Consider the following 26,070-nt stretch of genomic DNA (forward strand, 5'->3'; position numbering starts at 1 on the left):
TTCAGGATCCTGGTCATGCCCAAACTCTGCGCACCACTCCTCCTGGGCCTGGATTTCCAGTGCCACCTGCAGAATGTCACCCTTGCCTTCGGGGGGCCCCAACCTCCACTCACATTGCACAACACAGCCCCAGCCAACCTGTGGCCTCTCCACACTGCGCATCACCCCACCGGCGCTCTTTCCACATCTTGCACTAGGCTGCAAGCCAATCGCCACCAGTAGGCGCTACTGCGCTCCAGACAGAGACGGAGGTGCGGCGACTCCTGGTGGAAGGCGTTATAGAGCCCAGTAACAGTCCTTGGAGAGCCCAAGTCCTGGTGGTCAAAGGGGGAAGTAAGTCGAGGATGGTCGTGGATTACAGCCAGACCATTAATCAGTACAGCTAGCTGGAGACCTACCCCCTGCCAAGGATTGCCGACATGGTCAATGAGATAGCACCCTATCGGGTTTTCTCCACGAATGACCTGTGACCTGAAGTCGGCGTATCACCAAATCCCTATCCACCCTAAGGTCAAGTCCTACACCTCCTTTGAGGTGGATGGGTGCCTGTACCAGTTACGCCGGGTTCCTTTTGGGGTCATGAATGGGGTGTCCGTCTACAGCGATAAATGGATCGCATGGTAGACCAGCACAAGCTGAAGGCAACGTTCCATATCTGGATAACGTCATTATCTGCAGCCGTGACCAGTAGGACCACGATGCTAACCTGGAAAAATTCCTCCAGATGGCCGCGGAGCTGAACCTCACTTACAACAAGGAGAAGTGTGTGTTCAGCACCACCCGCCTCGCCGTCCTGGGGTACATCGTGGCCCATGGAGTCGTCGGCCCAGATCCGGAAAGGATGCGGCCATTAATGGAGTTACCCCTCCCCCCATGCTAAAGGCCCTCCACAGGTGCCTTGGCCTGTTCTCTTATTACTCGCAGTGGGTCCCTTGCCTCTCGGACAAGGTCCGCCCACTGGCCCAAGCCACAACTTTTCTCCTCCCACCCGAGGCGCAGGCAGCCTTCACCCGCATAAGACAAGTCATCACGGACGCCATGATGCAGGCTGTTGGTGAGGACTCCCCCTTCCAGGTAGAGAGCGATGCCTCAGAGGTGGCCCTCGCTGCTACCCTCATCCAAGGGGGGCACCCCGTCACCTTCTTCTCCAGGACCCTCCACGGCTTCGAGCTAAGGCACTCCGCCATTGAAAAGGAGGCCCAGACAACTGTGGAAGTGGTCCGCCACTGGCGCCACTACCTGGCCGGCAGGAGATTCACGCTCCTCACAGACCAGCGGGCTGTGGCGTTCATGTTTAAGAGTACCCACGAGAGCAAGATCAAGAACGACAAGATACTGCGCTGGAGAGTCGAGCTGGCAACCTACAGCTACGACATCCAGTAGCGCCCTGGGAAGTTTAACGACTCCCCTGATGCCCTCTCTCGCACCTGCACGTCTATGCATGACGACAGGTTGCAGGCATTGCATGAGTCCCTCTGCCATCCAGGCATCACCCGGTTGTACCATTTTGTTAAGTCCCAAAATCTGCCGCACACCATCAGGGACCTCAGAAACATGACCAAGGCCAATCGGGTCTGTGCGGATTGTAAACCCGCTTCTTCCACCCACCCCCCCCCCCCCCACAAGCCCATGATGTAAAGGCTACTCGGCCTTTTGAGCATCTCGACATGGACTTCAAAGGACCCCTGCCTTCCACGAACTGAAACATCTACTTCTTCATGGTTGTGGTTGAGTACTCACACTTCCCTTTTGCCATCCCTTGTCCGGACACCTCCACGGGCACCGTCATCAGGGCCTTGGGGCAGATTTTCATCATGTTTGGCCTCCCCGCCTTCATCCACAGAAACTGGGGGTCTAGTTTCATGAGCGACGAGCTGCGCCAGTACCTGACGGCGAGGGGCATCATGACCAGTCGCACGACAAGCTATATCCGAGAGGCAACGGGCAAATAGAATGCGAGAATGGGGTGGTCTGGAAGACAGTCCTCCTGGCTCTCAGATCAAAAGGGTGGGCCTTTGAGTACAGGCAGGACGCCCTGCCCGAGGCGCTCCATACCATTTGGTCACTGCTGTGCACGGCTACCAACGAGTTCCCTCACGAACGCCTGTTCTCATTCCCCAGGAGGTCGGCAACTGGAATGTCACTCTCAGCATGGCTCACGTCCCCGGGACCGGTGGTTCTGCGTAAGCATGTATAGACACACAAGGCCGAAGCTCTGGTAGAGCCGGTTTTCCTCCTTCATGCAAACCATAACTATGCTTACGTTAGGTTCAGCAGTGGCAGGGAGGACACCATCTCAACCAGGGACCTGGCACCAGCAGGAGCACCCACCACACCACACCATCCTCCAACACAGGACGACGCTGACCGGGCATACATCCCCGTCCCCAGGCAGCTATGGGGTACACAGGGTCTCCTTGACCACCAGGGGCCTGCTTCAGCCCTAGGAGACGAACCCGCCTGCCCACCCATCCAATACAACCTGTATATGTCGACCCCGGCCCCCCTGGCCACCCTTCCATGTGGCACCACACCAGCCACACACACACCCCTGCCATCAGCACCCCCCCCCCCCCACTTCCCCTCTGACCCGTGACCAGGAGCCAGTCCTACGACAGTCACAGAGACCCCAGTGGCCGCCGAGTCATCTCAACCTGTAAATATTGTATGTACATAGTGGGTGCAATTCCTTGTTACTGCCCCCACCCTGGGACAATTTTAAAGGGGGTGAATGTGGTGATACACCACAAGGGGCAAGGGGCAATCTCTGTACCTGCTGGAGTGTAAGGGGACAGGACAATACCTGGCCGGCTGTCAAATCAGTCGGTCTGAATGGATCAAGCCCCACCCAGTCGGTTGTCAATTGCCCTCCGGGATATAAGCCTGCGCCGGCCTCCCGAGGCCTCACTCAGAGTTGCTGCAGCCACAGCCAGCCTGGCTCTGTGGAAGTCTTTGTGGATTAAAGCCTGTTGTACAGACTTTATCTTTGTGTGTGTCTAATTCTGGCTAACAGTGCACCACAATTACCAAGTGCAAACACCAGTGCATAGATGCGGGCTGAAGAGCTTGCTCCTGAGTTTTACTATACTAGATTCTACTGTTGTCATTTCACTTGGCTCTTTGCTAGCTCCCAAAATGTGTTCTCCCTCACCACCTCTCAATTGGCACACCAAGTTTTAGCTTTCAACCACATAAGCACCACACACTTTCTGAGATCAGAAAGTAACCAGCTTACTGAAAGTTTATAGTTAAACTTCCACATGCACACCCACCCACCACTCTAAAAATTCCTCTTGCACTTTGCAAATCAGAATTTAAATTTGACCGATTTTAGAAATGCCTATTTTGCACATAGATTCACACAACCAAACATCGACTTCGTAAGAGCAATTAATAGTGGGGGACATGCATGGCCTATAAAAATCATACTTACTTCCAAGGCAAATTTTACAGAATTCGATGAAATGCATAGGATACACCATTTGACCCAAGTGATCCATGTAAATGTTTATGCTCCATGAAACCTCCTGCCAATCTGCTTTATATCCCCTGCTTATCCAGCTTTCCCTTCAATATATCCCTCCCTTTTAGTCCAACCATTCCATGCTGGAGCAAGCTCCACACTCTTACCACTCTTTTAATTAAATTTGTTCTTATCTTCTTTACTGGATACATTATTCATGGCCCCTTACTCCTTTCAAAGTCAGGCTGTATACATTCTTTCCACTTTCAGCTTATTCATTCTTACTCATGCAAAATCATGGGACCTGTTGCCCAATTCTCTCCATTCTCTTTGGGTCTCCTGTTTTTCCCCACATCCTACTCAATGCAGTATCACATCTTACCTTCTACAGGTACACGATCCTTTATCCGGACATCTAAAATCCGGAAAGCTCCAAAATCCAGCAAGTGGGGACCGGCGGCTGGGGGAGACGGCCGGGGGAGATGTCCGGGCGACTGGCGGTCGGGGGAGATGTCCGGGCGACTGGAAGGGGGTGGGGGTGGATATGGCAGCACAATTCAGGTGGGCTTTCCGAAATCCAGATAAATCTGAAATTCGGAACACACTGTCCCCCAAGGGTTCCGGATAAAGGATCGTGTCCCTGTACTCTGTCCATTTTAATCTTGTAGATTTTGTCCACCATGTGTTTTCTTGATCCAGCTATTTTCAATAAACATCCCCTAGTCGAAGTCTGCCTAATTGAGGTAATGTTACAGCATCGTCCAGTATTTGCAAATTCACAAGATCCTAAAATTAGTCTTTGTTTTCAATCCCTCCAGGCCACACCCTTTAACCGTGCAAGGTCCTCCAGCCTTCAACTGCGAGATACTTGTACTATTCTAGTTCGGGCCATCAACATCTCTTAATTTTACTACTTCATCATTAACAGCCATGCAGACATGGATATCACAGTTGGCGCAACCAATTACCATGCCAGCAGCCCGGGTTAGAATCCAGCGCTGTCTGTAAAGAGTTTGTACATTCTCCCCATGTATGTGTGGGTTTCCTCTGGGTGTTCCAGTTTCCTCCCACGTCCTAAAGATGTACATGGTTAGTGAGTTCATTGGTCACATGGGTATATTTGGGTGGTTCGGATTCAAGGGCCAGATGGGTCTGTTAGCATGCTGTATCTCTATAAAATAAAATAGACACCAAGTTGTAAATTTCCTTCCAAAATCTCTACCACTTTTCCCATTTTTTCTCCTTTAACGTTCTCCTTTATAGCTAACTCCTTGATGAACCCCCAATCACTATTCCTTGAGTTGGTCTTTGCCAAATTCAGTTTTGTTAAAGCTCCTGTGAAACCTCTTGGAAATTACATATCAAGCCTGAAAATATTATACAGGGTAGTAACACTAGCCCAGTGAACCCAGCCATTGGCACTCTTCAGGAAAGACCTCAAGTACTCACAAAGTGCAACCCCTAAAATGGTGGCAAATTCCTTTGTTTTGAGGCAGGTGGTATACACTCAACACCATTCTGCAACCTCATTTCTCCACCTGCAACACATTTAATTGCCATTAATGTAAATAAATAAATAGAATAAAGTGTTTAAAATTAAAAGAATTAGATAGTTTTGATGGGGTAGTTGGATACTCCCATTTGCAGGGCAGTCAATATAAACACTCACTAAACCTCCATACTATATGTCACCAAGTTTTTGTGGAACCTGTTCAATCAATTGTGAAGAGCTGAACTGTTTGAACATAGCCACAGATCCACTTCCTATTCTTTTAAAAAAAAGGCACAGACCAGCACTTACTTTTAAAAATTAACTAGCAAAATGGCACCAGAAGCCCATAACATGACAATGAGACTATTTGTATAGATGTGATCTAACAAAGATTTAAAGCAGAGTCATGATCTTCCCAAGTTGCATTTCTGATACAAATGTAGAGCAAGTGTGGAGTCAGTGAAATTGACAAGTCCTTAAAGATCAAGATCCTAAATTTCACCATGAAGTAACTTCATGCAAGAAGCCTACTGCACACAAACATCTGCTTTATGACACAGTCAGCCTTGTCCAAAGTCCAGTGACAATAGCACATTTTTCTCCAAATCATTTTGTGGTTCTTGCAACTCAGGATCTACATCTCTATTTCTTCCAGACTTAAGATATCCGAGTTGAACTACAAGAGAATTTAGTGTTTGGGACAAAGACACACATTTTCCTTTATTTGCCCCTGTGCTCCAGTTTTAAATTTCTACTCAAGCAATTCACATGTGATTAAAGTGCACATTCCAGATTTTATTTTTATTTTGGTTTTGCCATGTAGAAATTACAGCACTTTTTATACACAGTCCCATCATTTCAGACCACCAGAATTTTTGGGACATAGCAATGGTACGCATGTCATGTTCAGTACTTTGTTGCATATCCCACGCATGCAATGACTGCTTGAAGTCTGTGATTCATGGACATCATTAGGTGCTGAGTATCTTCTCTAGTGATACTCTGCCAAGTCGCTAGTCCAGCCATCTTCCGCTCCTGCTTGTTTCGGGGGCTTGTCCCTTTAAGTTTTCTCTTCAGCATACGGAAGGCATGCTCAATTGGATTTAGATCAGGTGACTGACTTGATCATTCAAGAATTTTCCAGTTTTTTTTTTAAGCTTTGAAAAACTCCTTTGTTGCTTTAGCAGTATGTTTGGGATCATTGTCATGCTGTGGGATGAAGCGCTGTTCAATGTTTGGAGGCATTTGCTCGAACTTGAACAGATGAGATGTTTCTATACACCTCAGGCTTAATTTTGTCACTGCCATCAACAGTTACATCATCAATGAAGTTAAGTGTACCAGTACCTGTGGCAGCCATAGATGCCCAGGCCAAAACACCCCCACCACGTTTCACAGATGAGGTGGTAGGCTTTGAATCTCAGCTGGTTCCTTTACACCTCCACACTTTGCTCTTGCTCTCAGTCTGATACAGGTTAATCTTGGTCTCAACTGTCCACAAGACCTTTTTCCAGAATTCTGTGGGCTCTTTTCAATACTTCATGGCAAACTGTAACATGGCCATCCCGTTTCTGTGGCTAACAAGTGGTTTGCATGTTGCAGTGTAGCCTTTATATTTCTGTTCATGAAGTCTTCTGCGGACAGTAGTCATTGACACATCTACACCTGCCTCCTGAAGAGTGTTTCTGATCTGTCGGAAAGAGGGTGGGGACTTTTCTTCATTATATTGAGAATTCTTCTGTATTCCAGTGATAGTCTTCATTGGCCTACCAGTCGCTTGCAATTACTGAGCTCACCAGTGCAGTCTTTCTTCATGATTTTCCAAACAGTTGAACTTGGAAGTCCTAAGATGTCTTTTTTTTAGCCTCATAATGGCTACTTTGACTTTCAATGGCACAACTCTGGATGAAAAATGGCAACAAAGTTGATCAAAAGCTTAAAAGCAAGCCTAGGTCTCTTGTATTTACACTAATGAAGCAATTAAATACACTTGAGTAATCACAATCACCTGTGAAGCCAAATGTCCCAAACATTATGGTGACCTGAAATAAGGGGACTATGTATAAAAAGTGCTCTCATTTCTGAATGGTCAAACCAAAATGTTTAAAAATAACCAAGAGTAAAATCTGGAATGTGCACTTTAATAACGTGTGAAATTATTATAAATTTAAAACTGACGCAGAAGGGCAAATCAAAGAAAACAATGTGTTTTGTCAGAAACATTATAAGAGGGCAGTGTATATAAGCCAGGAAACATCCAGCAAAGGCAGAAATTATTAAAACTGAGAAAATGCAGGATTCAGTTCCAAAGGTTGGCACAGTGACTAAGAAATAGCTTTGCATTTGCTGACACCAATAAGTCATTTCACTCACAGGTGAGTCTCAAACCAGGACCATAAATCATTGAGAATTCAGGGAAAGCCTCTTTCCCCATTGATGGAAATTGTAACTTGCTCCCCTTGGAAATGGTTGAGGTGAAAACAAGAGATGTGTTTAACAGAAAGCTGTGTAAAGGCAGGAACAGGCTACAGAAGGTTGTGGTGATAGAGTAGGAGAAGGCTTGTGTGAAAACTGGTACAGACAAGTCAGGCTTTATGACCGTGCTTTAAATTAAATGAAGACTGTTGCATTCTGGTCCAAAGCACAGTTGGTGTTCCGTGTGTGGAACAAGTATGGGCAAAGTATAGTCTTTACCTAAAGTTTCGATTGATTTTCATCAGGGGAAAATACACAAAAGAATTCACCAACTCACAAATAAACAAAGCCTGCTTTATAACATTAAAGATGAAAAATCGAAGACATTGAGAATGATCACAGATAGAATTAAGATATTTTGGATGATCATGGAGGAAACTCGGCTTGGAAGGTGTGAGCCGTCCCACACAAAGGTCATCATTGTAATATATAGTCTGGTTGCTCAGGTGTTTGGTGGGGGTGGGTGTCAGGAAGCACTAGAGAAAGAAAAAGTGTAAATTCTGAACTCTCTCCAAATATTAACGGGAACAATTAAACATTTACAATCTAAAACTTCTGAATTTTTGCCAGCAAGATCTTCAGAACACAAGCAGTTAGAGCACACATGTCAAACTCTGGCCCGCGGGCCAAATTTGGCCCGTGATATAATTATATTTGGCCCACAAGATCATATTAAATATATATTAGAGTTGGCCCGCTGGCCGCCGCGCCAGTATAGCGCATGCACACTGAAGGTGAAAATGAAGACGCCGGAGGTGTGGAGGGATCTCAGAGTCCCAAATCCCGGGGATCGGAGCACCGCACTCAGCCCACCCGGCTCCCGGACACACAGACGCGGCTGGAGTTGGGGAACGTCCTCGCTGGGTCTGCGCTTCAGCAGCGACGCCGGAACCGGAGGCCTCAGGCTGGAACCGGAGGCCTCGGGCCTGACCTCGCCAGGACCGTTGCCCACTCCCCCTCCCTGCCGCAGGACGACCCGCGACTCACGGTGACGGGGCCGCTGATCCGCCGAGATGCCGCCCTGCAGTGAGAGCCGATGCCCCCGCACTGTCGTTGTCTAACCCGATCGCCCGCAAACCCCGCCCTCCCGCACACAGGCCTGAGTAAGGATTATGAACTTTAATCTCAGGATAAAACGATCTTCCAATAGTTTCATGTCACAGTGATCAATATATTCCTGGTTAAAAATAGTCCTGCACCTGGATACAAGCTCATTAGGCATAAAACTTGAAAAGTGTGTAAATCAAAGGATATCTGTACCAATGGAAAAAGGGCATGGCAAATAACCCTGCTAGAGTTCATGCCCACAATCAGTCACCCATTTGATTGTTTCAGGAATCATGTTATTCTCCCACATTCTCAATAGCCCTCAGATTTTACTATTCGACAGCACACTAGCAACATTTGACAAATCCTCTCTAGAGAAATATTATTTATTGAATATTTTATTTCTCATTTGTTAATGCTTCTGGAAAGAGTTTATCCAAAACTATTATTAAACATTTATTTTAATAAGAAAAAGTTTAACATTACATATGTTGAAAGAAGAGAAAACATGCAGATGTTGTTGAAAATTTTCAATAAATATTTAGTTCGGCCCTCGACTTAGTCCAAGTTTTTAATTTTGGCCCTCCATGAATTTGAGTTTGACACCCCTGAGTTAGAGAGCTTAGATGTACAATGGTCATGATCTGATCAAATGTCAAAGAGATTCAAGGAACTGAATGTCCTTTTCCAATTTTAGGGAGAAATAAAGAACTGAATTCCATGCAACTAAATGAGTAAACATCAAATTGAAAAAGATAATGCATGCATTATTCGAACAAACCCCATAATTTGCTTGTGTTTATTAAAACTGCAGTCTATTTTCTGTTGGAATACGTACGGGGCATTATAACTTGCACAAATATAGTTAGGCTTGGGAGGGGAATAGTAACTGGCCAGGATTCTTGTTCCTGATCACTGATCAGCAAATCCTCCTGGAAGCACACATCAATACGCAAGGAAGCACAGGGAAGGGTTTGTCCGAAAGGGGAACAAAATGAATAAAGCATAACAGTCAGCAGATGTGAATGTCTTGCACTCAAGCAATTGGAGGTGGAACAAATCTCAATGGACAACGTTTACTAGCACTGAAGGTTATGGACAGTGAGAAAGGATTAACCATATAACCATACCACTTACAGCAGAACAGGCCAGTTCGGCCCTACTAGTCCATGCCTTAGCAAATCCCCACCCTCCTAGTCCCACTGACCAGCACCCGGTCCATACCCAGTCCTCTCCTATCCATGTAACGATCCAGTCTTTCCTTAAATGTAACCAATGATCCCGCCTCGACCACGTCTGCCGGAAGCTCATTCCACATCCCCACCACCCTCTGCGTAAAGAAATTTCCCCTCATGTTCCCCTTATAATTTTCCCCCTTCAATCTTAAACCATGTCCTCTAGTTTGAATCTCCCCCTTTCTTAATTGAAAAAGCCTATCCACATTTACTCTGTCAACAGGTAAGATAGGGTTTATCTCTTTAGAAAGGAGATCGGATTGAGAAATTGAACCACACATTTGGCTCATTCAAAAAGTCATGAGGTGTGGAATCGATGGAACCTTGACTGCTTCCATTCAGAATTGCCTTGCCTGCAGAAAACAGAGGGTAGTAGCAGAAAGAACATATTCTGCCTGGATGTCAGTAACTAATGATGTTCCACATGGATCTATTCTAGGTCCCCTGCTCTTTGTGATTTTTATAAATGGCCTGGATAAAGAAGTGAAGGGATGGGTCAGTAAGTTTGCAGATGATACGGAGGGTGGAGGTGTTGTAAATAGTTTAGAAGATTGTTATAGTTGACAACAGAATGCAGAGTTGGGCAGAGAAGTGACAGATGGAATTCAATCAGGACAAGTGTGAAGTAATGCATTTTGGAAGATTAAATGTGAAGGCGGAGTATGTGGTTAATGGCAGAATTCTTCTCAAAAACAGATGGATCTTTGTGTCCTGGTCCATAGATTCCTCACATTTGTGAAACAAATTGATAGGGTGGTTAAGAAGGTGTATGGTGTGCTGGCCTTCATTAGCTGGAGGATTGAATTCAACAGCCAAAAGGTAATGTTGCAACTCTATAAAATTGGTTAGACCACACTTGGAACATTGTGTTCAGTTCTGGTCACCTCAATGTAGGAAAAAGTAAATGTTTTGGAAAGGGTGCAGATGATATTTACCAGGAAGTTGTCTGGATTAGAGAACATCTTAGGAAGTAAGTTTTGACAGACCTAGGGCTTTTCTCTCTGGAGTGACATAGGATGAGACTTGACTTAATAGAGGCAACTTAAGAGCAGTCTACAAGATTTTAAAGGGCATAGATAATGTGAACAGCTAGCACCCTTTCTCCAGGGTGACAATAGCAAACACCAGAGGAGATCTGTTGAAAGTGATTGGAGGAAAGTTTTGAGAAGTCAGAGGCAAGTTGTTTTTTTTTTTAAATAGAGAGATGATGGTTGCCTGGAATGGTGGTGGAGGCTGATACAATAGGGACATTCAAAAGACTCTTAGATGAGCACTTGGATGCAAGAAAAATAGAGGGTTTTGGGTGTGAGGTAGGGAAGGATTAGATTTACATAGATCAGGGTTAAAGGGACTGTGCTGTGCGGTAATTTTGTATACTACACAATGAAATTTCAATTATAAAGAAATTAATTATGAACCTCCCAAATGTCAATGCAAGTTCAGGAAGTCCACATCCATGCATGAAGGGACCCAGGCATTCACTAGCAATTTCTGATTGTCAGGCACTGCAGACCTGGATGCCATTTCCTCAGTATGTAATGGCATATTTGTGACCAGCTTAGTCTCTGGGCTGCACAGAAGTGGTTCCACAGCATTCAGGTCTGCTTCTGTGTGATTAAAGTGGGATTACACTGAGCTGGTGCAAAACCTCTTTGAAGAAATTAGGAAGTACCTACCTTAAAGAGGAGGAATCCAAGACAAATTCCCCAATCACCTTAGACCTTGTGTGCTGCTATACTTTCCAAAGACAAACACACAAACATGGGCATGTGGAAGCAGGTGACTCATAGGTGACCAATGCAGGCCCAATAAACTTTGCAACAGTTTGATGAGATGCAAGTGAAGAAGCCATATCCACTTTTGCAGAAGCTGAGAACTTAGGGCCATCAGTGTATTTTAAAACTGAAGATGTCAGCTAAAAATTCAGGAGAAGCACTTTTATCCAGATGCAGCTTCTCACAGAGAGTGGTGGATGTCAACTATAGAGATCTGTTCAAAATGGATTAAAACGGGAATGGAATGTGGTGATCAAGTAAGAGATGTGGAACTGGGAAAAAGAGATCTGTTCAAAATGGATTAAAATGGGAATGGAATGTGGTGATCAAGTAAGAGATGTGGAACTGGGAAAAAGAGATCTGTTCAAAATGGATTAAAATGGGAATGGAATGTGGAGATCAAGTAAGAGATGTGGAACTGGGAAAAAGAGATCTGTTCAAAATGGATTAAAACGGGAATGGAATGTGGTGATCAAGTAAGAGATGTGGAACTGGGAAAAAGAGAGTCCAATTAATGCACAACAGTCGAGACACGATCAGAGATCAAAAAGTCAATAGGTCTCCCCATGATGCACTGAGAACATTTTTATTTATTGCGAAAGCTACTGAATACAAAAGTAGGACAGTTATGCTTCAGCAATGTCGCATGAAAGTGAGATCATATGTGAATTACTGGCATCCATGACTGGTTTTTATTCATGTAAAGATGGAAATGTGTTGGAAGTAGTTCAGAGAAGGTTTCCTAGTCCAATAGCTGGAATGGACATGAGGACATGAGAACGGATTGGGCAGGCTAGGTATAAATACAGAAGAGGGGTTAAGGTTTTGTCGAGACCAATGCGGAAAGGATACTTCCTATTCCTATTATAGAAGAATCTGAAGCTGCAGGTCACTATTTAAAAAATAAAGGGTTATTCATTTAAAATATGGATGAAATGAACCTTTCTCTCTGAGGGTTGCAGGCCCTTGGAATTCACTTCCTCAAAGTGCCATGAAATAAGAGCTACTGCATATTCTTAAGATAGAGGTGGAGAAATAATTTACAAGTTGAACATTTACTGATGGCTTGGGAACCTGAAAATTAAGATTATTTTAACTGAGAGACACAGCAGTGACACAGGTCCGTCAGGCCCACAAGCCCGCGCTGCCCAAATATCAGAGTTCAGATTTGTCAGGCTACATGTATGACATCACAAACAACCCCATATACTCATGCAACAAATTAACCTTCTGACCCCATATGTCTTTGGAATGGGGGAGGAAACCTAAGTACCAGGAGGAAACCCAGGTGGAAACAGGAGAAATGCACAAACTCCTTACAGACAGCACTGGATTTACACCCAGGTTGTTAGCACTGTAAGAGCATTGCGCTAACCATGCCAATCAGATCAGCCGTGATCTTAAGGGGTCAAGTGGCCAACTCCAGATTTTAATTCACATGCTTGTATGTCAGTGTCCATATCCCACCATGCTGCCTAATGAGACAGCAAGAAGTCAACCCATTCACAAGCAGAGAACAGATGATGTGGTCAATGAAAAAGCAAGAGAAATTGACAAATTGTTTTGAAGGAGAGTGGAGAATGGATCAATTCTCCAGTCCATTTCCTGGGTCCTTCTGCTGGTTTCCAGAATTTGACTCAAAAAAATTGAGGCATGAATATTCCAGTCTCCTTGTTCTGATTGGGATCTTGCTAAATCTACCATGGCTAAAGGAGCGTGTTAACGAGCACAGTATTCATCCGGTGCACCCAGGGAAAGCAATCTTATCCAATTGTTTCAATTAAGCAAATGTCATGGGAAATGGGCTTGGTGCCCAAACAAATAGCTCTATTATTAGTGCACTGATGTTAAAATAGTTGCACACCTCTTTCAGAGCAGTACGCAAAGGTGCTGGAGAAACTCCGCAGACCACAAAGCATCCATAGGAAGTAAAAGGCAGTCGATGTTTCAGGCCTGAGTCCTTCATCAGGGGTGTCAAATATCAGGCAGTTGCCGGAACAAAAAGATGGGCTGAGGCAGGGGAGGGCAGGCTAACAGGCAAGATGTAATAAGTGGGTTCAAGTGGGAGGGTAGAAGAGAAAGAAGATAAGTGATAGATGGAGTGGGCAGAGGACTAAGAAAGGGGGCTCTCTGATAGGAGAAGGACATGAAGAAGGTGGAGAACTGGAGGAAGGGAGACAAGAGGGAGGAAATGAACAGTGATTGGAGAAGTCTAAATTGATGCCAAGGCAGAATACAAGGTATTGTTGGCAATGGTGTGTGGAATTTGAAGTGACTGGCCAATGGGATGACCTTGCCATTGCAGCAGAGCAAAGGTACTCAGCAAAGCAATCTCCCAGTCCGCGTCCAGTCTCCCTGATCTCGAGAAGGCCGTATTGGGAGCAGCAGATGAAGTAAATGACACCTACAGATGCACAGCTAAAGTATTCCTTCACTTGGAAGTCCCAGAAGCAACAGCTTATCAGCTGAGTTGTACACAGAGCTTTGGGACTGGGTGGGTCCAGACCTGCTAAAAGTATACAACACTATGCTCCTGGCAGGCAGCACGTCTGACTCCACGAGGAAGGGTATCATCACCCTCATCTTCAAACAGAAGGGAGAAAAGGAGGGTATCAGGAATTGGAAACCCAAATCATTGATTAATGTTAACTACAAAATCTTGTCCAAAGCCATCACCAATCGAGTCAAGTCTGCCCTGGGGCATGTAATCCACCCAGACCAAACCTACATAGTTCCTGGCAGGAAAATCTCTGACAGCATCACATTGCTCCAGAGATACATACCTATGTGCAGGACAGGGGGTTGGTTGGGCAGCTTAGACCAGGAGAAGGCTTTTGACCTGCTCTCCAAAATGGGCTTTGGGTAGGGAATCTGGAATTAGATTAAACTGCTCTACACAAACATCTATAGCACAACGCAAATCAATGGGTGGGAAGTAGATAGCTTCCCCATCAAGTCTGGAGTCAGGCAGGGTTGCCTGCTCTCTTATTAGTGTGTTGCATAGAACTCTTGAAGGATGAGGGCTTAAGAGGAGTGACGTTGCCAGGTAGTGGAGGCACTCAGATCAAGGCCTCCCTGTCCAGTGACGACATTGTCATTTTCTGCCTGGACACATGATTGGCCCACAGATCGATCAGCATCTGTGGCCAATTGGAGTCTACACCAGGCACCAGCGTAAATCGGAAGAGCAAGACAATGCTCTTGTGTAACTGGTCCACCATCGCTTTCACAGTTAAATCTGACTACCTGAAGGTATTTGGGATCTGGTTTGGAGGCACCGAGATGTGCAACAAAAATTGGTCAGAGCGGATCACAAAGGTTCACCGGAAATTTGGTCTGTGGGTGCAGAGCTCCCTCTCAATAATAGGGAAGAACCTGGTCATCAAGTGCAAGGTATTCTTGGTGCTGCTGTACATGGTGCAGGTGTAGTTCATTCCCTCCACTCAGCAGGGGGGGGGGGGGGAGGGAGGTCACCAAATTAGCTTTCCGGATCATATGGGTATCCAAGATGGAAAGGTTCCAAAGCGTTGTCATGTACAAGTCACCAGACAATGGTGACAAGGGCATACCCAACATGGCCCTCACCATGATGACCACTTTCATGTATTGCTACATCAGGCTGTGTGTGGAACCAAAGTACAACAACAACAAATGCCACTATGTGCTGAAGTTGCACCTGTACCAGGCATTGAGAAGAATGGGCCTGTTCCTGCACAATGTCCCAGTCAGCTGGACTTTGCCACACACCTATCCTGCATGGAAGTTTTTCCAGTCCAAAATCTTTGACCACAAAGCCATCAACCAGTGGTCAACACAGAACATTTGGAGACATTGAGATATGAGGACTTGATGGACCCAGTGTAGTGTAGTTCTCATCCCCAGTGCTAACAAACACTGGCTGGTGGTGAGATTGGGTGAAGGATTCAGGGTGCTTGTCATGGTTCATCCCCCGCAGCAGCATGACAAAGCCACAATCGAGTCTGCAGCTGACGTGGACTTTTACCCCCTCCATAAATCTTCGTCCGCGAAGCCAAGCCAAAGAAGAATTTACAGTGTTCTCCCGGGGATGTACACAAGAGAGTAAGTCATTGGGAACTACAGGAAGACCATCAACTCGGTGAAAGAAACACTTTGGTCTGGCCAAAACCTGTTGGGTCTTTCAGCACGTGGAGATGCTGGTGCGGGAATGGCATCAACTGGCACATGCCGGGCTGCAGGAGTATGTGCTGGCTTGATGCAGCCAACATGAGGCAGATGTGAGGAAGGGCCACAGTCTAGAGTTCTCCAATTACCAAGCACTGAGGGGCTGATACCAAGTGGAAAGCCCTCAAACAACAGAGGGGACAGAAGCAGTGGTAATGGTGTAAATAGAAATGAATGTAACAATGTACACTGATAAAAATGTATGGGACATTTTGTATGAAAGGGTGGGAAGAGAATTTGAATATTTTCCTTTTGTAAATAATTTATCGTGAATAAAGTCTATTTTTAGTTTTTTAAAAAAGACCATTTGGGCCCTCTCCACTCCTTTCCACCTTCTGTAGGCATCTCTCCATCTGTGACTCCCTCATCCACTTCCACCAATCACCCTCATGACCACCACAAGTGCCACACTTGCACTTACACCTCCTCAATCTCGCTGAATATTCTCTCTTTCCAAGCTCCTGTAGCCCTCTTGGGAAGAGGATTCCAAAAATTCACCACCTTCTGGATGAAGAGGTTTCTTTTCATCTTAACCCTGAATTTATCCTGAGACAGGGATCTGTGTTTCTAGATACCCAAGCCAAGCAAAATGTTATCTCTGCATTTACCTGTCAAACATTTAAAAGTTATTATGTAAAAATTGCAAGACTGTAACATTTATAAAGGCTAATAGCACTAATTTACAATCTTGGTTAATTTTGTAGGTTCTTGGTTAATTTAGTATGTTCCACTGTAACAAAGCTCCATCTCAAAACACATGAAGCAGTACCATATAGAAACAGGTCCTTTGGCCCACCTATCTGTGCTGAACATTATGCCCAAATTTTTCTTTCTCCGTTGCAATGCACATAATACAGATCCCTCCATTCCTCACATATTCACGCGTCTGTCTGTAACCCTCTTAAATGATACTAAGGTATCTTCTCCCACCACTACCCCTGGCAGCTCATTCCAGGAGCCTACAACTTTTTTTTTTAAATGCCCCTCATAACTCCTTTAAATCTTCTTCCTCTCATTTTAAATGTATGTCCTTTAGTATGAGACATTTATATCCAGGGGAAAAATATTCTGACCGTCCACTCACTCTCATAATTTTATAAACTTCTATCAGATCTCCACTCAGCCTGACACGCCAACAAAGGAAACAACAAAATGTGTCCGCCCTCTCCTTATAGCTCATACCCTCTAATCCGGAGATCTAATGGCACAGATCTTTCATCTTGCATTTCTGTTTTAATTCATTTTCCAACTCTTCAATTCAGAGCAGCAATTGAAACAAATACTACAGGAAGCATATGGCAACGGAACTAGGTCAACCATTAACCAAGAGGAAGTCCAACAGCATACACCCTGCACAAGGATTTTAATCTCCTCTGTCCATGACCTTCACCAAAGTCATGCAGTGTGCTACAACAGCACTAGGATGCACAAGTATCCAAAGCAGCTCAGCACATGAAATCTTGCAAACATTAATCCATAGAAGTGGAGTATACAGCTGTCTTTGGAGATGGCAATATCAACAAAAAGCCTGGTAACTTTAGGGAGAAGAAAAATCAGAATGGATTTTGTGAATCCTTATTCTGGGTTTACAGTTCTTCACTTGACTAAAATCTGACCACACATAGAAGAGAAAGGGATGTGTCTTTTTAAAGCATTTCTCTACATCCTCAATCTCTTTTAGCTCGACAACTCTCCAAGATTTTTGCATTCCTCCAATTCTTGTTCATGCTTGAATTTCCATTGTTGAACGATAGCTGGCTGCGCCTTCAGCTGCTTGGCCTTAACTTCTGGAATTCCCTTCCCAAACCTCTCTAACTTTTTTTCCTTTTAAAACTTTCTTCTTTGAGCTTTGGTTTACCTTCCTCATATCTTCTGAAGGATCCTGGAATCAATTGCCGTTAATTGGCTGTGAATCATCTCAAAGACATTTTACAGTCAGGATATTAGGATATTATGAAAAAATGTAAACCAGCATTATTAGTATAACAAAAGCCAAGTTGCAAATATCTAGCTTACACAAGATGATGATGTTCAAGAAGCAACTACAATACAATTAATTTCCCATCCTGTTTCAAAATGATTAAACATTTAGACATTAAAAGCAAAGACCTATTCTCAACACAAATACCATTCTTCAATGCAATGAAACCCCAAGAGTAGTCTACCAGCAAACAGTGCCGCCTCCCTCCCAACATGTCTCCCACCCCACTTACAAAACAATTAAAATGCAGCACCTTTTACAAAAGCAAAAATAGCCTCAATAAGGAATCGCCAGAAAAATGTGCACGAGAACAAGATTAGATAATGGTCGCGTTGCAGCGAAAGAAAGTAATCACATCTTCCTTGGGGAAAATTCTTTCCTAGGCTTAAAAAGGATTTGTTAAACTGCACAAGGCTGTTTCACCCAAGGCTCTTTATGCGAAGTCTAGATCCCAAATATTTTACCCATTGCTTGTATTATACATCTTCTGCTTTCAGAGATCAATGCCCTTGTACTATTATAGTTCTATCAAGTGAAGCAACACCTCACTTTTGAATCTGCTGGGGTCATCAACTGCATCCAGTGCTCCGTTGTGGTCTCCGCTACATCAGAGAGACTGGACGCAGACTGGGAGATCACTTTGCTTAGCACCTTAGCTCTGTCCACTGCAAAAGCATGTACTATAGAGGAAACTGGAGGCAATATACATACATGGACTGAATGTTTCACCATCCACATCAACGATTTGAATAAATGTACCCAATAAATACACTTAGGATTGCTGGTGATACAAAGCTGGGTGACAGAGGTGGATGCAGAGAATTATCAGGGGATATGGGCAGGCTAAGTGAATGGGCAAGAACACAGCAGATGCAAAATTAGATCCAATTTAGTAGTAAACCAGAAATGTACTTTCTAAATGGCAAGTGATTCAAAAGCATTGGCAGTGTAGGCAAATGACTAAAATTTAACATGCCATAGTACTTTTATCTTTTATTTCAGGAGGACTTAAGTCTGTTGTCTTTTATTTTAATTGCATAGGGCCCATGCAAGGTCACACCTGGTATATTGTACACTGGTCTAGTCTTCTCAAGGTACATTATATCTGAGAGAGATCCCAGGGATCACCAAATTGATCCCTGGGATGAGGGATTTATCATTTGAGGAGAGATTAAGCAGATAGGACTATATTGTGTTCAGAAGAGTGAGGGAAAATCTCATTGAAACATACAAAGGTCTTAAGAGCTTGACAGGCAGATACAAGAATAATTTATTTAGTTTAGAGTTACAGTACAATATAACAGGCTATTCCATCACGAGTCCATGCCATCCAAATACACCAGTTAACCTACAATCCCCGTGTATTTTTGGAGAATGGAAAGAAACCAGATCACCCAGGGAAAACCCATCCAGGTCATGGGGAGAACATACAAACTCTTCACAGACAGCTTTGGACTTGAACCCGGGTCCTGGTATTGAAATAACATTGCACTAACTGCTACGCTAAACATGCCACTCCAAGGCAATAATGTCTCCCCTGCTTCAAATGTTTAGAAATTTTGATCAGTCTCCTAAAAAAAGAGGACCACTATTCAGGATTGAGAGGAGAAATATCTTTCTCCAGAGGGAGGGGAATCTTTGGAATTCTCTTATCTATAAGTCACTAAGAATGCCCTCGCCTGAATCACTATACTTACCAGCATTTTGATTTCAAATGGCTCATTACACTCATACCACTTATCTCCCGCATTCTTAGGCAGACGCTTGAAAAAGAGCCTTCCACTTTGGGGTGGTTGATGGTCAATGTGATAACCACCGTCTTTTCCACAGGTGGGGTAAGTGATGGTTGAAGGTGAAGGCAGGTGTGCAGTTTGTCCTGTGGTGCACACCCTCAACTGCGAACATAGGGCTTACAGTATGTGCTCCCAAAACACTATCTCAAGCTTCTCAAAACCAAACACTCCCTCTCCATATGCTAGAGGTCCCAGAAGTCACGATGAGGCTGTTGCACTTTGAGGAAGATTTGAGCCTCCTCACTGAACCTTAATTTCTGGTCAACTAGAATAGAGCGACTGGCACCAAGCATGTTAAGGTGCCTGGTCCTATGTAATTGACATGCTCATGTGCCAAGTTAAAAGGAAGCTAAAATAGGCATTAATCTCATCCACTGTGGCAGATGCTAGGGTCAAGTGCAATACACAAATGTGCTGGAGAAACTCAACAGGTCATGCAGTAGTCATAGGAAATAAAGGGTAACCAACGTTTCAAGCCCAGGCCTTTAGTCAGATGAGTGATGAAGGGCTCAGGCCTAATACATTGGTTTCCCTTTGCTTCCTATGGTTACTGCATGACTTGTGTTTCTCTAGCACATTTGTTTATTGTACTCGATCCTAGGATCTGCCAACTCTATTGTTTAACATCAAGCCTGCCTTAAGACTACTTTCTTACCCAATTCCTGTGATTCCTTGGAGGTCAAAAATCTATTGATCTAGTACCAACAAAAATTACTTCACAACTGAGCTGTGTGGGGGAGAATTCCAAAGATTAATAACTCCAGGTAATTTCTTTTTATCTCAGTCCTAAAGGGCTGCACTTTAACTTCGGACTATTCCCTTGCCTGCAGATTCATTAGGCTGAAGACAAAACACAAATGTCAATCATTCCCAGAACCACCTTCTCTTAAAGGGATTAGTTCTCAACGTCCTAAATTCCAGCAAGTATGGATAATCTTAATCTCTCTCTTCAGGGCAAATTTCTCAATTTTTTTAAATTTAAATTTAGACATAAACCACAGTAACAGGGCATTTACCCCACGAGTCTGTGCCACCCAATTAACACCCAGATTAACCTACAACCCCGTAAGTTTTCAAGGGTGGAAGGAAACAGGAGCACCCTGGGAAAACCCACACAGACATGGGAAGAACATACAAGCTCCTTACAGGCAACACCAGATTCAAACTCAGGTTACTTGCACAGTAACAGCATTGTGCTGACCATTACATTAACTGGGCCACCCAACTTGTCCATGCAAACCGCTACAGCGGCAGTGCTGCCCCTATCTTAACTACAGTGCTAACAAGTTTTTCCTTCCCTACATACAAAGACCATAACCCTCCAAGTGAGGTCTTATCAAATTTCTGACCAGTTGCAGCAAAACTTGCTTATGGATAATTATTCACGCTATTCTTCAGAATCATCCAGGAATGATGCATTTTATACCAGTGACCTTGAGCTGACCCTTACAGGTGTGGCTAACTTCTTAAACTTTTAATTTAGACAAAGAGCACGGTAACAGGCCATTTTGGCCCACAAGTACATACTGGGGGTGTAGGTCAATTGGGTGGCATGGACTCATGGGCCGAAATGGCCTTGCTGTATGTCTTAATTAAAAATTAATAGGTTGGCCACCCTGATTTATATACAGTAAAGTCTGGGCAAAAGTTAACCTGGATTTACATTACAATGAACCTTCCTGCACATAATTAATATCCTCAATACTACTTGTGTGAATTTATTTCTTTGTGGGAAATGAGCATCTCTGCAAAAGTCAATACCTTTCTCCCCCACCTTGAACTGCTATATAGAGAAGGTAATCCAGACTCCAAGTTGAAGAAAGAACAGCAATATATTTCACATTCAGCGTGGTGTACCAGAAATGAAGCTGCCTTGTTCTGGATGATAGAGGTGACAGGTGACAAAGCCTTTGCAAGTTGCTGCAGTGCTCCTCATTGTCAGTGCATGAACCAGCCAAACCAGCGTGCCAGTATCCAAAGCTCGGAGACCTGTTACTGGTGTCTATACACAGTTGGATACTTTGAAACATGGTTCATTTAAAACAAGTCTCAGAAACCAGTGAATTATGTTGTGCCACAAATATTCAGAGTACAATAACTTGGAGGTTCCTTCTCTGTTCAACTGAGATCTTGATTGGTTGTTGTAGCGAGACTGGCTACTCAATCACTGGACAATGGCTACAGTGCTCTCAACGTATGCATAGGCAGACCATCGTGAACTGAAGGGAACCACCCAAAGCTTGGTGAGATCCTCCCGAATATACTGTTCAAAATTTTGAATACCATGTTCTAAGGGGACGATAACAGAACACAGGCAAGGTGTTGGCTCAGGATGTTGTTGAAACAGATGCGGAATGTGCAAAAACAGCTGTAGCAACTCACCAAGGAATACAGAAGTAAACAGTTGACAACAAGACACACACGATGCCAACCTGGGAAGTGTTATAGGTAGGCAGTTTCAGACCAGCTTATTGCTTACTATATCCTTGGAGGAAAAGAGGTACATTTTAACCATGGAAGAGAGAGAATCCCCTTCCTCCATTCCCAAATTTGTGGTGGAATCTCAGCTTTAAAATTCACAATGAGATTTCTGTCTGTCAAACTAAGGTATGAAAGTAAGTCGTACAAGACACCTGCAAAGCGAAATAGACAGGTTAAGTGAGAAGCAAGCAGATGATACTTTTGGAAAATGTAAAGCATTTATTTTGGTTAAAAATCATTAAATTAAATGTGGTTTCTTTTAAATTGGTGCGTAATCCACCAAAATGTTGGCATGAACTAGGATTGTGATATGTTGTTCAAGTCACCGCAGCAAACATAAAGGCACAGCAAGAAAACAAGTGGAAAATGGGCTTCATTGGAAGGGGCAAAGAAGTACAGAACGACTAAAGTCTTTCTGACCTTGGACATGGACTTGGATTGATGCCGTTTGCAGTTTAACTAATGAACTAACCCAGGAGTCAGTGCAGCATAGATTAACTGAAAGTGATTGCTGAGAAGGTTATCCTGTGAAGGGAGAAGGAGGAAGCTTGCCCCGTACTCACGAGAGATTAGAAGAATGAGAAGCAATCTAATTGAAATTTATGTGATGCTTAGAGGAATTGACAGGGAGATAAACAAGGAGTCTGCAGATGCCGGGGAACTAGTGCAATGCACAAAAGTAGAGGATGAACTCATGCATTCCTGATGAAAGGTTCCAGCCTGAAACATTGACTGCCTATTGCTTTCCATGGATGCTGCATTACCTGCTGAGTTCCTCCAGCTCTTTTGTGTGTTGACAGGGGTGGGGGGGGGGGGGGGGGGGGTGATGCTGAGAAGCCATTTCTTCAGGCTAGTGTCTAGAATCTGGTAGGTAGCCTCAAGATGAGGATTTGGTCACTTGGGACTGAGGCATGGATAAATTTCTTTACTAGAGGATTGTTATTCTTTATCCCAAATTCTTTACTCAAGTAGATTCAAGACAGAGACCAAAAGGTTTTTGGACAGCAAGTTTTAAAAAATTCCGTGGAGGTCAGATGGAAAGTGAATTATAGATACAAGATCAGTCATGGAGCAATTGAAAAGCATGCAAGCTCAAGGGATCAAATGGTTTTTCCCCTCTTTCAAGTCTTGTGTTCTTTTGTTCTTGAATCTACAGGCCAAGAGCCAGTCGCCCACCACACCTGTAACCAAAGAATCGCATTTTCATTCATTTCAGCAATAACATCATCTTGACTATAAATAATGCCTAGCATAGCCCTAGGCACTTCACAGGAACATTATCAAAGAAAATATGACACTAAGCCACACATGACAACCAACAGCATGGTCAAATGGGTAAATCTGAGTGCTAAACGAGGAGAGGGGAAAATCAACAGGCAGTTTTAACTCAGGGAATTTCAGAGCTTAGAAACTGCACCCCTAGAGAAGTTGTCAATAATATACCAGAATACAAAAGCAGTTGTAAAAGTGAGAAGATGGGATCTCTCAAAAGATTGCAGTGTTTGATAAGGTTGGAGATGGGGAGCTAAACTCTGAAGGGCTTTAAGCGCAAGAAGAATTTTACTGAAGGGCAGATGAATGGGGAACCAATGTAGATCAGTGAGCACAGGATTTAGGATTATAAAGAACTAAGACCTGGGTAAGCATTTTTATGAAGGGTGAAAATGGGGAGATTAGCAATGAGAGCACAGAAGTTCATAGCTAAAATCAACTTTTAGCATCCTTAGTCCCATCACACTTGCACAGCAATTTTAAAGAAAGGAAACCCTTTCTCATCTTGTATTATACATGAAGTAGGTCATGAAAGTAAATTAAACCAAGGAGTAGTTTCATACTAGTCTGACACATTCTTTACCAACCACTAAATTATGCAATTGTTGCTGTGGGAAATCAGATAATAGTGTTGGTTTTTTACCATTCTAAACAATCATGGTTTCTTCCACAAACCAATATATTGTAACGAGTAGTACAGTATAAACCAAGCTTGTCCCACCATCCTCCCAATCCCCAGCGTAGATTGCAGGTGGCAACTTGGACTAATCCTCCAGAAAAAACATCTATTTATTTTTCTTTCAGGGAAGGCCTAGTTTTCTCAGTTTGTGTTCTCAGATGCTGGAGGAAGGAGCCACAAATTTACAGCGTACAACCACTGCAAGGCTGGCTCATTTTGCAGAAGGAACTCATCAGGTTGAGTACCATCTGTGGGATGGTGGTTGTGGGGGGAGGTGGGGGGGGGGGGGGGGGGAAGAAATGGAGGGAATTGTCAATGTTTTGATTTGAAATCCTCCACTGAGATATGATGAGGGCTTCAACCCGAAATATCAACACTTTTTACCCATCTCTCTCAATGATGCTGCTCGACCCACTGTTCCTCCAGCAGAGGGTTTCTCGCTCCACATTCTGGCATCTGCAGTTTGTCTCAAATAAAACAAAACGTGCACTGGCAAAACCTGCAAAACAATTGCAGGTGCAAAAAATTCAATAGCTGAATGGTCAGTGACCCAAACTGTTAACTCCGCTTCTCTCTCCATAGATGCTCTCCGGCCTGCTCAGTGTTTCCAGCATTTAGTGCTTTTAATAAAGCAAAGACAATTCAGTTTTTAAATTTTCCCAGTCCTGTCAACATATTGCTATTCAAATAGCAGATTATACAACATATGCTGTGATCTCTGAGTGATTTACTGGGGAACTGGATCATGATTAGCTACCTTCTGTAAGCTTCAACACTTACACATGAGTAGCACGCTAAATTCTGCTAAGTTTTCCAATTATTAAACTCACAATTTGCCAAGCTAGTCAAAGATTCATCAGCCCAGATGTTTGAATGCTCCATTTCTGGTAATCAGCTACTGATAGAATTGTTGTGCATCTGTTGTTGGTTTGCTGTACTTGGTCCTGAAAACTATTTTTTTTTAATTTAAATGCAAACATATAGCACGGTAACAGGCCCTTTCAGCCCACGAGCCTGTGTCACCAAATTACACCGAATTGACCTACAACCCTGGTACATTTTGATAGTGGGGGGGAGCCCGGAGAAAACTCATGCGGACATGGGGAGAACATATGAACTCCATACAGCGCAGGATTCAAACCCCGTCCCTGATCGTTGGCGGTGTAAAGGCGTGGCGCTAGCCACTATGCCGTCTATGTGGTCTTCCAACTCTGAAAAGACACTCAGCTTGCTGATGTCCTGTTTTCAAATAGACTTCCCAGAACCTCCTGGCCTCTAGTTATCGAGTGTCAATAAGAATTCTGTTTATCTGGTGTTTGCAAATATCTTAGAAATTTGGTTCGGTTTAAATTTGTCACATTATAACTGATAGAGGGGAAAGGTTTCTTCCTGAGCATCCCAACAACTTTAACATTCAAACAGTCATATAAAGTAGAAGAACAGGAGCACAATTACAGAGTATAGAGTTACATTGAATCAAAGATCAATTAACACCAAGCAAGTTCAGCACGAGGACACTGTTGTGGGGTTTATTCAGGACCCCAAAAGGCGCCAGGAAGAAACAATCTTAAAACCTATTGGTGCACGCTTTCACGTTCTCAAGTTTTCTGCCCAAGAGGAGGAGGGTGTAAAGAGTGTGTCCATGCTGTGATGAGTCCAAGGCAGTGAGAGGCATAGATGAACTCCATGAAAGGAAAGGAAGTTTGTGCAGTGTTCTGAGCTGTATTTACTTACATCTGAATTTAACATAAATATGATTCAATACATGATTTTAAAAAAAAGACTCCCAGCAACACAAGGTGGTATTATGGCAAGGGAATCCAAGTTTGTAGTTTGGAGGAGAGACGAACAAGCAGAGAGACTTTGGGCAGGAATTCTAGTACACAGGAAGCAGCTGAAGGCATGGCTGACAAAGGTGGAGCAAATAAATTCAGGGATTTCCAGGAGGAGGCCCGAATAGGAAGAGTATGGCGAACTTGAAAAGCTTGTAGAGCTGGAGGAGATTATGGAAATGGGACAGGGTGAGACCATGAAGAGCTTTGAATTTTAAAGTCTAGGCACTGCTTCACCAGAAGCCAGCAATTTTGCTTTTTATACAAGTTCTTTGGTAAAACTGAACTGCTCAGTTTAAAGAATGAGAATGAGGCAAACAAAGAAACCTCAACATATAGCGC

At 43.9% G+C, this 26,070-nt stretch overlaps 1 protein-coding gene across 12 annotated transcripts in view; it reads right to left on the minus strand.

Annotated features, from left to right (window-relative positions):
- The window catches only part of znf462 (zinc finger protein 462), a 151,847-nt gene that overhangs the window by 101,882 nt on the left and 23,895 nt on the right, over positions 1-26,070 (minus strand). For 2 of the 12 annotated variants that reach the window (XM_069921730.1, XM_069921731.1), the window contains exon 3: positions 4,432-4,634. The exons of the other annotated variants lie outside the window; for them this stretch is intronic. The gene's annotated coding sequence lies outside the window, so the exon portion shown is untranslated. The remainder of the gene's footprint in view (positions 1-4,431; positions 4,635-26,070) is intronic. 12 annotated transcript variants of the gene reach the window in all.

This window comes from Narcine bancroftii, chromosome 1 (genome assembly GCF_036971445.1).
Source record: "Narcine bancroftii isolate sNarBan1 chromosome 1, sNarBan1.hap1, whole genome shotgun sequence".
Lineage (NCBI taxonomy): Eukaryota > Metazoa > Chordata > Chondrichthyes > Torpediniformes > Narcinidae > Narcine > Narcine bancroftii.